The sequence below is a fragment of the Eurosta solidaginis genome, chromosome 1 (genome assembly GCF_040869045.1).
Source record: "Eurosta solidaginis isolate ZX-2024a chromosome 1, ASM4086904v1, whole genome shotgun sequence".
Taxonomy (NCBI): domain Eukaryota; kingdom Metazoa; phylum Arthropoda; class Insecta; order Diptera; family Tephritidae; genus Eurosta; species Eurosta solidaginis.
The window spans coordinates 280,313,641-280,322,614 of NC_090319.1; the positions used below are offsets into that span (position 1 = coordinate 280,313,641).

The window sequence follows — 8,974 nt, forward strand, 5'->3', positions numbered from 1 at the left end:
CTGACCCACCATCTCGGAACGCTTAACATACCCACATTAAAATTTCTAGGCTCTACCGCCAGGCCTTCGCCTGCTAACTATGCGTAATACACATTGTGTATCATTTATTCATATTTGTAACAGTATTCACCTCATGTAGGTGAGCTTGACAACTGGATTGCGGAAGTTCTGAAGCTATAAAGCTTTGTATTGCGCCTATCAACCTCTTGAATTTCTATCGATACTCGTATCGTATAACAGTGGAACAAGGATACCTTTGTTGATTTGTGATAAACAGGGAGAGGAAGACTCGTTTTTTGATTCATCAAATCGGCGTCATTTATCGCGAAGCAGGGATGACTGAGCGTGATTTGCTAAGCGCCAATTAAAAGTGACGTTCACCGCCTTCCCCCACAGCTACTTCAAATCTTTTATAAACATCACTTTTCAGATAATCAAATTTTCCTAATTGCACTTTGCTATAATTTGTCTTTAGTAAGTGATCTTTAAAGATGCCTGCAAATAAGAAGATAAGTTTGCATTAATATTTGTATTTGTTGATTTATTTTGTTTCTTTTCCCATCAAATCGTTTTTTCAATTTTCTTTTTTCTTATCATTCGCTTGTGTTGTCTTTTATTTGCACTGATTTTTGAGCTTCATGTACAAACTTGTGAATGATGTTTTTGTTCCATTTTTATACTCAGTTGAGCAGAACTCACAGAGTATATTAAGTTTGATTGGATAACGGTTGGTTGTACATATATAAAGGAATCGAGATAGATATAGACTTCCATATATCAAAATAATCAGGATCGAAAAAAAATTTGATTGAGCCATGTCCGTCCGTCCGTCCGTCCGTCCGCCCGTTAACACGATAACTTGAGTAAATTTCGAGGTATCTTGATGAAATTTGGTATGTAGATTCCTCGGCACAAATCTCAGATCGCTATTTAAAATGAACGATATCGGACTATAACCACGCCCACTTTTTCGATATCGAAAATTTCGAAAAACCGAAAAAATGCGATAATTCATTGCCAAAGGCGGTTAAAGCGGTGAAACTTGGTAGATGGGTTGACGTTATGACGCAGAATAGAAAATTAGTAAGATTTTGAACAATGGGCGTGGCACTGCCCACTTTTACAAGAAGGTAATTTAAAAGTTTTGCAAGCTGTAATTTGGCAGTCGTTGAAAATATCATGATGAAATTTGGCAGGAACGCTACTACTATTACTATATATGTCCTAATAAAAATTAGCAAAATTGGAAGAAGAACAGTCCCACTTTTTAAAAAAAATTTTTTTTTAATTCAAATTTTAACAAAAAATTTAATATCTTTACTGTATATAAGTAAATTAATTCAAAATTCAACTCCTGTAATGATATGATGCAACAAAATACAAAAATAAAAGAAAATTTCAAAATGGGCGTGGCTCCGCCCATTTTCATTTAGTTTGTCTAGAATACTTTTAATGCCATAAGTCGAACAAAAATTTACCAATCCTTCTCAAATTTGGTAGGGGCATAGATTCTATGACGGTAACTGTTCTCCGTGAAAATGGGCGAAATCGGTGGAAGCCACGCCCAGTTTTTATACACAGTCCACCGTCTGTCCTTCCGCTCGGCCGTTAACACAATAACTTGAGCAAAAACCGATATATCTTTACTAAACTTAGCCCACCTACTTATCTAAACTCACTTTATCTTGGTATAAAAAATGGCCGAAATCCGACCATAACCACGCCCACTTTATCGATATCGAAAATTACGTAAAATGAAAAAAATGCCATAATTCTATACCAAATACGAAAAAAAGGATGAAACATGGTAACTGGATTGGTTTATTGACGCAAAATATAACTTTGGAACAAAATTTGTAAAATGGGTGTAACACCTACCATATTAAGTAGAAGAAAATGAATAAGTTCTACAAGGCGAAATCAACAGCCCTTGGAATCTTGGCAGGAATACTGTTAGTGGTATTGCATATATAAATAAATTAGCAGTACCCGACAGATGATTTTCTGGATCACCTGGTCCACATTTTGGTCGATATCGCGAGAACGCCTTCACATATACATCTAAGGGCCACTCGTTTTTAAAACCCTCATTAATACCTTTAATTTGATATCCATATCGTACAAACACATTCTAGAGTCACCCCTGGCCCACCCTAATGGCGATATCTCAAAAAGGCGTCCACCTATTGACCTAATGCCCACTCCCTCTTAAAATGCTCAGTAACAACTTTCGCTTGATACCCATATCGTACAAATATTCTAGAGTCACCTCTGGCCCACCCTAATGGCGATATCTCGAAAAGGCGTCCACCTATAGACCTAATGTCCACTCCCTCTTAAAATGCTCAGTAACACCTTTCGTTTGATACCCATTTCGTACAAACATTCTAGAGTCACCCCTGGCCCACCCTATTGGCGATAGCTCGAAAAGGCGTCCACCTATAGACCTAATGTCCACTACCTCTTAAAATGTTCAGTAACACATTTTGTTTGATACCCATATCGTACAAACATTCTAGAGTCACCCCTGGCCCACCCTAATCGCGATATCTCGAAAAGGCGTCCACCTATAGACCTAATGCCCACTCCCTCTTAAAATGCTGAGTAACACCTTTCGTTTGATACCCATATCGTACAAACATTCTAGAGTCACCCTTGGTCCACCTTTATGGCGATATCTCGAAAAGGCGTCCACCTATAGACCTAATGCCCACTCCCTCTTAAAATGCTCAGTAACACCTTTCGTTTGATACCCATATCGTACAAACATTCTAGAGTCACCCCTGGCCCACCCTAATCGCGATATCTCGAAAAGGCGTCCACCTATAGACCTAATGCCCACTCCCTCTTAAAATGCTCAGTAACACCTTTCGTTTGATACCCATATCGTACAAACATTCTAGAGTCACCCTTGGTCCACCTTTATGGCGATATCTCGAAAAGGCGTCCACCTATAGACCTAATGCCCACTCCCTCTTAAAATGCTCAGTAACACCTTTCGTTTGATACCCATATCGTACAAACACATTCTAGAGTCACCCTTGGTCCACCTTTATGGCGATATCTCGAAAAGGCGTCCACTTAAAGAACTAAGGATTACTTCCTTTTAAAATACTCATTACCATCTTTCATTTGATACCCATATCATACAAACACATTCTAGAGTCACCCCTGGCCCACCCTAATGGCGACATTTCGAAAAGGCGTCCACCTATAGACCTATTGCCCACTCCCTCTTAAAATGCTCAGTAACACTTTTCGTTTGATACCCATATCGTACAAACATTCTAGAGTCACCCCTGGCCCACCCTAATGGCGATATCTCGAAAAGGCGTCCACCTATAGACCTAATGCCCACTCCCTCTTAAAATGCTCAGTAACACCTTTCATTTGATTCCCATATCGTACAAACACATTCTAGAGACACCCCTGGTCCACCTTTATGGCGATATCTCGAAACGGCGTCCACCTATGGAACTAAGGATCACTCCTTTTCAAAATACTCATTAACAGCTTTCATTTGATACCCATATCGTACAAACATATTCTAGAGTCACCCCTGGTCCACCTTTATGGCGATTTCTCTAAAAGGCGTTCACCTATAGAACTAAAGCCCATTCCCTTTTAAAATACTCATTACCACCTTTCATTTGATACCCATATCGTACAAACACATTCTAGAGTCACCCCTGGTCCACCTTAATGGCGATATCTCGAAAAGGCGTCCACCGATAGACCTAAGGCCCACTCCCTCTTAAAATGCTCAGTAACACCTTTCATTTGATACCCATATCGTACAAACAAATTCTAGAGTCAGCCCTGGTCCACCTTTATGGCGATATCCCTAAATGGCGTCCATCCATAGAACTATGGCCTACTCTCTCTTAAAATACTCTTTAATACCTTCCATTTGATACACATGTCATACAACCACATTCCAGGGTTACCCTAGGTTCATTTTCCTACATGGTGATTTTCCTTATTTTGTCTCCATAGCTCTCAACTGAGTATGTAATGTTCGGTTACACCCGAACTTAGCCTTCCTTACTTGTTTCTTTGTATTTTTGTTTGTCTTCGTTATTTTTAAGTTTAACGTTGTTATTATAATTTTATTACACATATTCTTTTTAATTATATTTTTGATTTATTTTCAATATATGTATGTATTTTGCAATTTATATGCACATTTTTTCTTTCATACCTTGAGACAAGCACATATTTTTATTTTTTTTTACAAAAGCGGTTTTTATTCAGCATATTACTTTTCGTTGCTGAAATATTCTTTGTCTTCCTTATATCAAAAAAGACAACTTTTTTTCCCTTCTTGAATCATCACTGTACTTCAACTTTAGGTTTTTATCGCTATTTAACGCTCTTAAGCGAGCATCTTTAACCCGTTTCTTAATTCACTTTCCACTACCAACTTCTATCCCATTCATCTCACACCTCTCTCCACTTTTCACTCCTACTCGTTTATTTCTATTTTACTTCACTTTTATACGAAAATTGCTTGTGCATATTAACTTTTAATATTAGCATGACACCCACCTCTCTTCACTCTTCTTAAACTCATCACTTTGCGGTTACACCGTACCGCTAATTCTTTATTCACCGTTACGCTCACGTTGAACCCCGTTTATTAACTGATCTTAGCCACATTTGTTGAGATTCTCCAGCCAGTCAGTTAGCCAAGTCGCCATTAACAGCAGTGGCGTTTGTAAAGAAAACAAGTTGTAAGTATTATTTTTGTTTGGAGAGTTTTTGGAGACTTTTGATTGTTTTGGTTTTCTTGTCTGCAATGGTAATGTGAAGTCGCGCTCAACAGGTAGTTGCAATGCAATGTGGTGCTCTGAGTCTACATGAAGAAGGGCTGTCATTTGGTGATTGCTATACTACGTACAGCTATGGACACATAAATGGCACAAAATGACAATGTGAAAATTTTCCAACCGTAAATTTATTTATATTTATCGTATTGCAAAATGCTTGTCCTAAATTTGGCGCCGCAGTAGTTCTCACACTCGCGGCGCTTAAAAACTCGTTTTGCTTGCTTTGTTGTTTACCGTTATCAGTTTTGTTGACAACTTCGCTGATTACAAGTGGACACATAAATGGCACAATTTACTTTTATATGCAGTAAAGGCGTAACATTCGTTAGAAGTGTACAATATTTAGCGTAGTTAATCATTTATTGCTATTATTTAAAGTATTTTGAAAAAATTAACACAAAATGGGGTCAGGTAAACACACAACAATTGAAGAAAGAAGGGGGATATGGAAAATGCATAAAGCAGGGCAAAAAGTGGCAGAAATTGCAAAAATTTTGTGTTATTCTCGAAAAAAAGTATACAATGCAATTAAATCGTGTGTAGAAAACCCCGAGATAATGACGAAAGGTAAAACTCGGAAGCCAAGACCACGAAAGACCGATGCGAGAACGGATGCTGCCATTATAAGGATGGTGAAAAAGGATCCATTTAAGTCATCGCGGCAGATAGCATCGGATATTAGTCAGTCAATGGGCACAGAAATATCCTCTAGGCTTGTTAGAAGGCGGTTAAATGAGGCAAACTTGTTTGGACGCATATCAAGAAAAAAACCACTTCTGTCTAAAAAAAATATTTCGAAACGGTTATCCTTCGCTAGAACCAATGAGGGAAAATGTCTAAGTTTTTGGAAAAACGTACTGTGGAGCGACGAAACAAAAATCAACAGAATAGGACCAGACGGGAGAGTATTTGTGCATCGTCCAAAATGCCAAGAATACAATCCGAGGTTCACCCAGAAGACGGTCAAACACGGCGGCGGAAATATCATGGTGTGGGGTGCATTTTCTTGGCACGGAGTAGGTCCACTCGTTCGAATTGATGGTAAAATGGACAAGTTTCAGTACTTAAACATTTTAAAAAACCACATGGAACCTTATGCCTTTGAAAACATGCCCATTCAATGGTATTTTATGCAAGATAATGACCCCAAACACTCTTCGAAACTAGTTAAGAGCTGGCTTAGTGCGGAAAAAATTGATGTTTTGGACTGGCCTGCTCAAAGCCCTGACTTGAATCCAATCGAAAACCTCTGGAATGAAGTCAAGACGGAAGTGGCAAAGAAAAACTATAAAAATTTAGATGATCTTTGGTCTGCCGTTCAGGAATCGTGGTACGCCGTTCCTAACATCAAGTGCCAACAACTCGTAGAAAGTATGAGTCGCAGGTGTGAAGCAGTAATCAAAAACAAAGGCTACAGCACAAAATATTAACCACTTGAAGGTTTGTAATACAAACAAAAAAGAAACAATATTCTTTTAAATATGTCTTCATTCACTTTTTTAGGTTGTGCCATTTATGTGTCCAGCTGATTTCGTTACTTTTTTCGGAATTAACATTTTTTTGTTTGTTAAAATTGAATTCAATATTTTTTTTTATTTTATCGTTGAAAGTGTGAAATAAACCTTTACAAAGAAACACATACTTGTACGTTTTTTTTTTAATTAACGTTAGTATATCGTATCAAATTTGACTTTAAAAAATGTGCCATTTAAATGTCCATAGCTGTATGTGTAGATATTTATAAGTGCATTTATGTATATACATATATAGGTGTGCTATATATCCCAGCAAAAAATCGAGCGATTAATGCATAAAGGGATTGGTCTCCGATTGATCTCTTTTGTCTACATTTGGACATAATTGATCCCCTTTAGTCCTTTTCGGTTACAGTTGGGTTTAGTCAGTTTGAAATCTATGTAGCCCATTTTAAGATGTAGTAAAAAACGGCAACGAAATGAGTAAAATAAAAAGATTACAGGTGATTGAATCGAATTATTTAAGAAAAATTAGTAGCTTTAACGTACAATCTGAATAAAATACAAATTATCAAAGACTGAATTTTTTAACTTGCTTATTTCAATACAAACCGGAAATAAAACAATAAGAATTTTAATTATTGTTTTTTTTTTTAAAATAGATTACAAAGGCGAGTATCATTCTACTACCATTAGGGTTAAAAATGCTATTTGAGCCCTTATTGAACCGAAGAGGGGCTAGTCTTCATATCTTTCCATATGAGTACAAAGGAGATTGGTCCTATCGATCCCTTTCGGGTATAAAAGGGTAAAATTAGTATCTTCATAGGACATGCTCAAACAAAAGGGAACAGTTCAACTCATACAAAGAGATCAAAACTGGCATTGGTCGCATATTCCTTTGCGATTCAACCCGGATTCATCCTAGAATAATCGAATTTTTTGCAGGGATATTCTTTATACAAATACAACGAAGGTCTCTTTTATTTATGTATGTATATATGTGTACGTGAAAATATGTCTATCTGCAACGTTTGTTGACTGCGTTCTTATTTTTGTGACTGATCTACATACATATTTCTTGTTTACAATTATCCCTATAAGAAATTCTTTCAATATACCCAATAGCATTAAAATACTAGGGTGGAGTGGAAAAGAGAAGATTTATTTTATTTATAGCTTGCTATGTTTAAATTTTAAATATTCAATACGAACGATTATTCAAAGAAATCTTTTCTATGCAAAATCAGGGCGTATCTTTATGCGATTAACTGAGTGAGTTTAATAATCAGATGATCATCCAACTCTGTTGTTGCAGCAGTGTTAAATTGTACATTAAACTCCGCAGTGTGTAGATTATATCCGTTCCAAATGGAAATGCCAAGGCAGGCCAGGTTAGCCCATGTCGAACTGGCCGCCCACTAAAGACCTCACACAAACAGATTTTCTCCATAGTGCTGCAAGAATTTGTTTTGCGACGTAAGAACCCCAATCAGGTACCAGGACTTATTTTATATAGCAACTCCATTCTCTTGGAAACTAAAAGAAATTTCTAGGACCTGAATTTATTGCTGCCTCGAGATCTGACAACTCTACCGCCCCTTATAGCTGGAGCCTAAACCTGGCGATCGCAGGACACGAACAAAGTATGTGCTCAAACCGTTACTTCCTGCAGCTCACATTTGCTACACATGCTGTTCCTAACGGAGCCTAACTTATAAGCATGTGACGCCAGAAAGCAGTGTCCAGCTAGTATGCCCATCGCGAGCCTTAAGTCCTCGCTCTTCAGAAATATGAGCCACTTTGTAAGTCTTTCCTGCTTGATGCATCATATGCAATTTCTAACTCCTTTTTATTTCTCCAAAACAGATTGGGACATCTATCATTTATTCAGAGAATGCTTCACCCTCCCTTGCCAAATCATCAGACTTTTCGTTACTTTCTATCCCATTATAACAGGCTCCCAGGACAATGTATCGTCCGGCCTTAGCGAAGTTTTCCCAATGCTTCATTCCAGGACACTTTTTGATGAAGTACTGTGTGAGGTTATTGCCTTAATCGCCACCTGACTATCTATCTATGAAAGATGTCTTATGACTCAAACAAGAAATTGCGAGAAACAGCTGTTTTTTTTTGTCCTTATGTCTATAGGCGAGATGTGTGGAATGGCATGCAAAGCTGCTCTCAGGGTGGTTTTAGGGCTCGCATTACGATAATATGTGATAATATGCATACCACCGCTAGTTTTTTAGTTTACGTACTTTCTTGTGTCCACCAAACAAGGACCTCGTGGTAGAGGATGGGTTTAACAATTGCTGTAAATACCCAACGAAATAGTGATGGGACCCCACGTGCAGTGTCATGGAGGCTTTCTTCGCTCTCTTTTCCACATGGAGCTCTCACGACAACTTACTATCTAGGATGACTCCTAGATATTTTATGACACATTTTCCGTGTACGGGTACCCTCCAAACTTAGGCTGTGTCCAAATAAGGACCTTTTGTTTCCCAGTAAATAATAATAGATCGGTTCTTTCCTTGTTGGCGTTTAACCCAACACCAGATGCCCAGCCGGGTACATCCCGAAGTGTTTGATCCATCAGAGAGCTGATTGTTGTTACGCATCAGCCGCTTATGAAGACTGAAATGTAATCTGCATATGCTGTAAGTT

The 8,974-nt window shown here is 37.9% G+C and overlaps 1 long non-coding RNA gene across 2 annotated transcripts in view; it reads right to left on the bottom strand.

The window, feature by feature from the left end:
* LOC137237378 (uncharacterized) overlaps window positions 1-4,631 on the bottom strand; it is a 109,289-nt gene extending 104,658 nt beyond the window's left edge. Inside the window, exon 1 of one of the 2 annotated variants that reach the window (XR_010948926.1) lies at window positions 4,549-4,631. This is a non-coding gene — a long non-coding RNA (uncharacterized lncRNA). The remainder of the gene's footprint in view (window positions 1-4,548) is intronic. The other variant, XR_010948927.1, reaches the window with a different exon arrangement.
* Window positions 4,632-8,974: the final 4,343 nt, after the last annotated feature.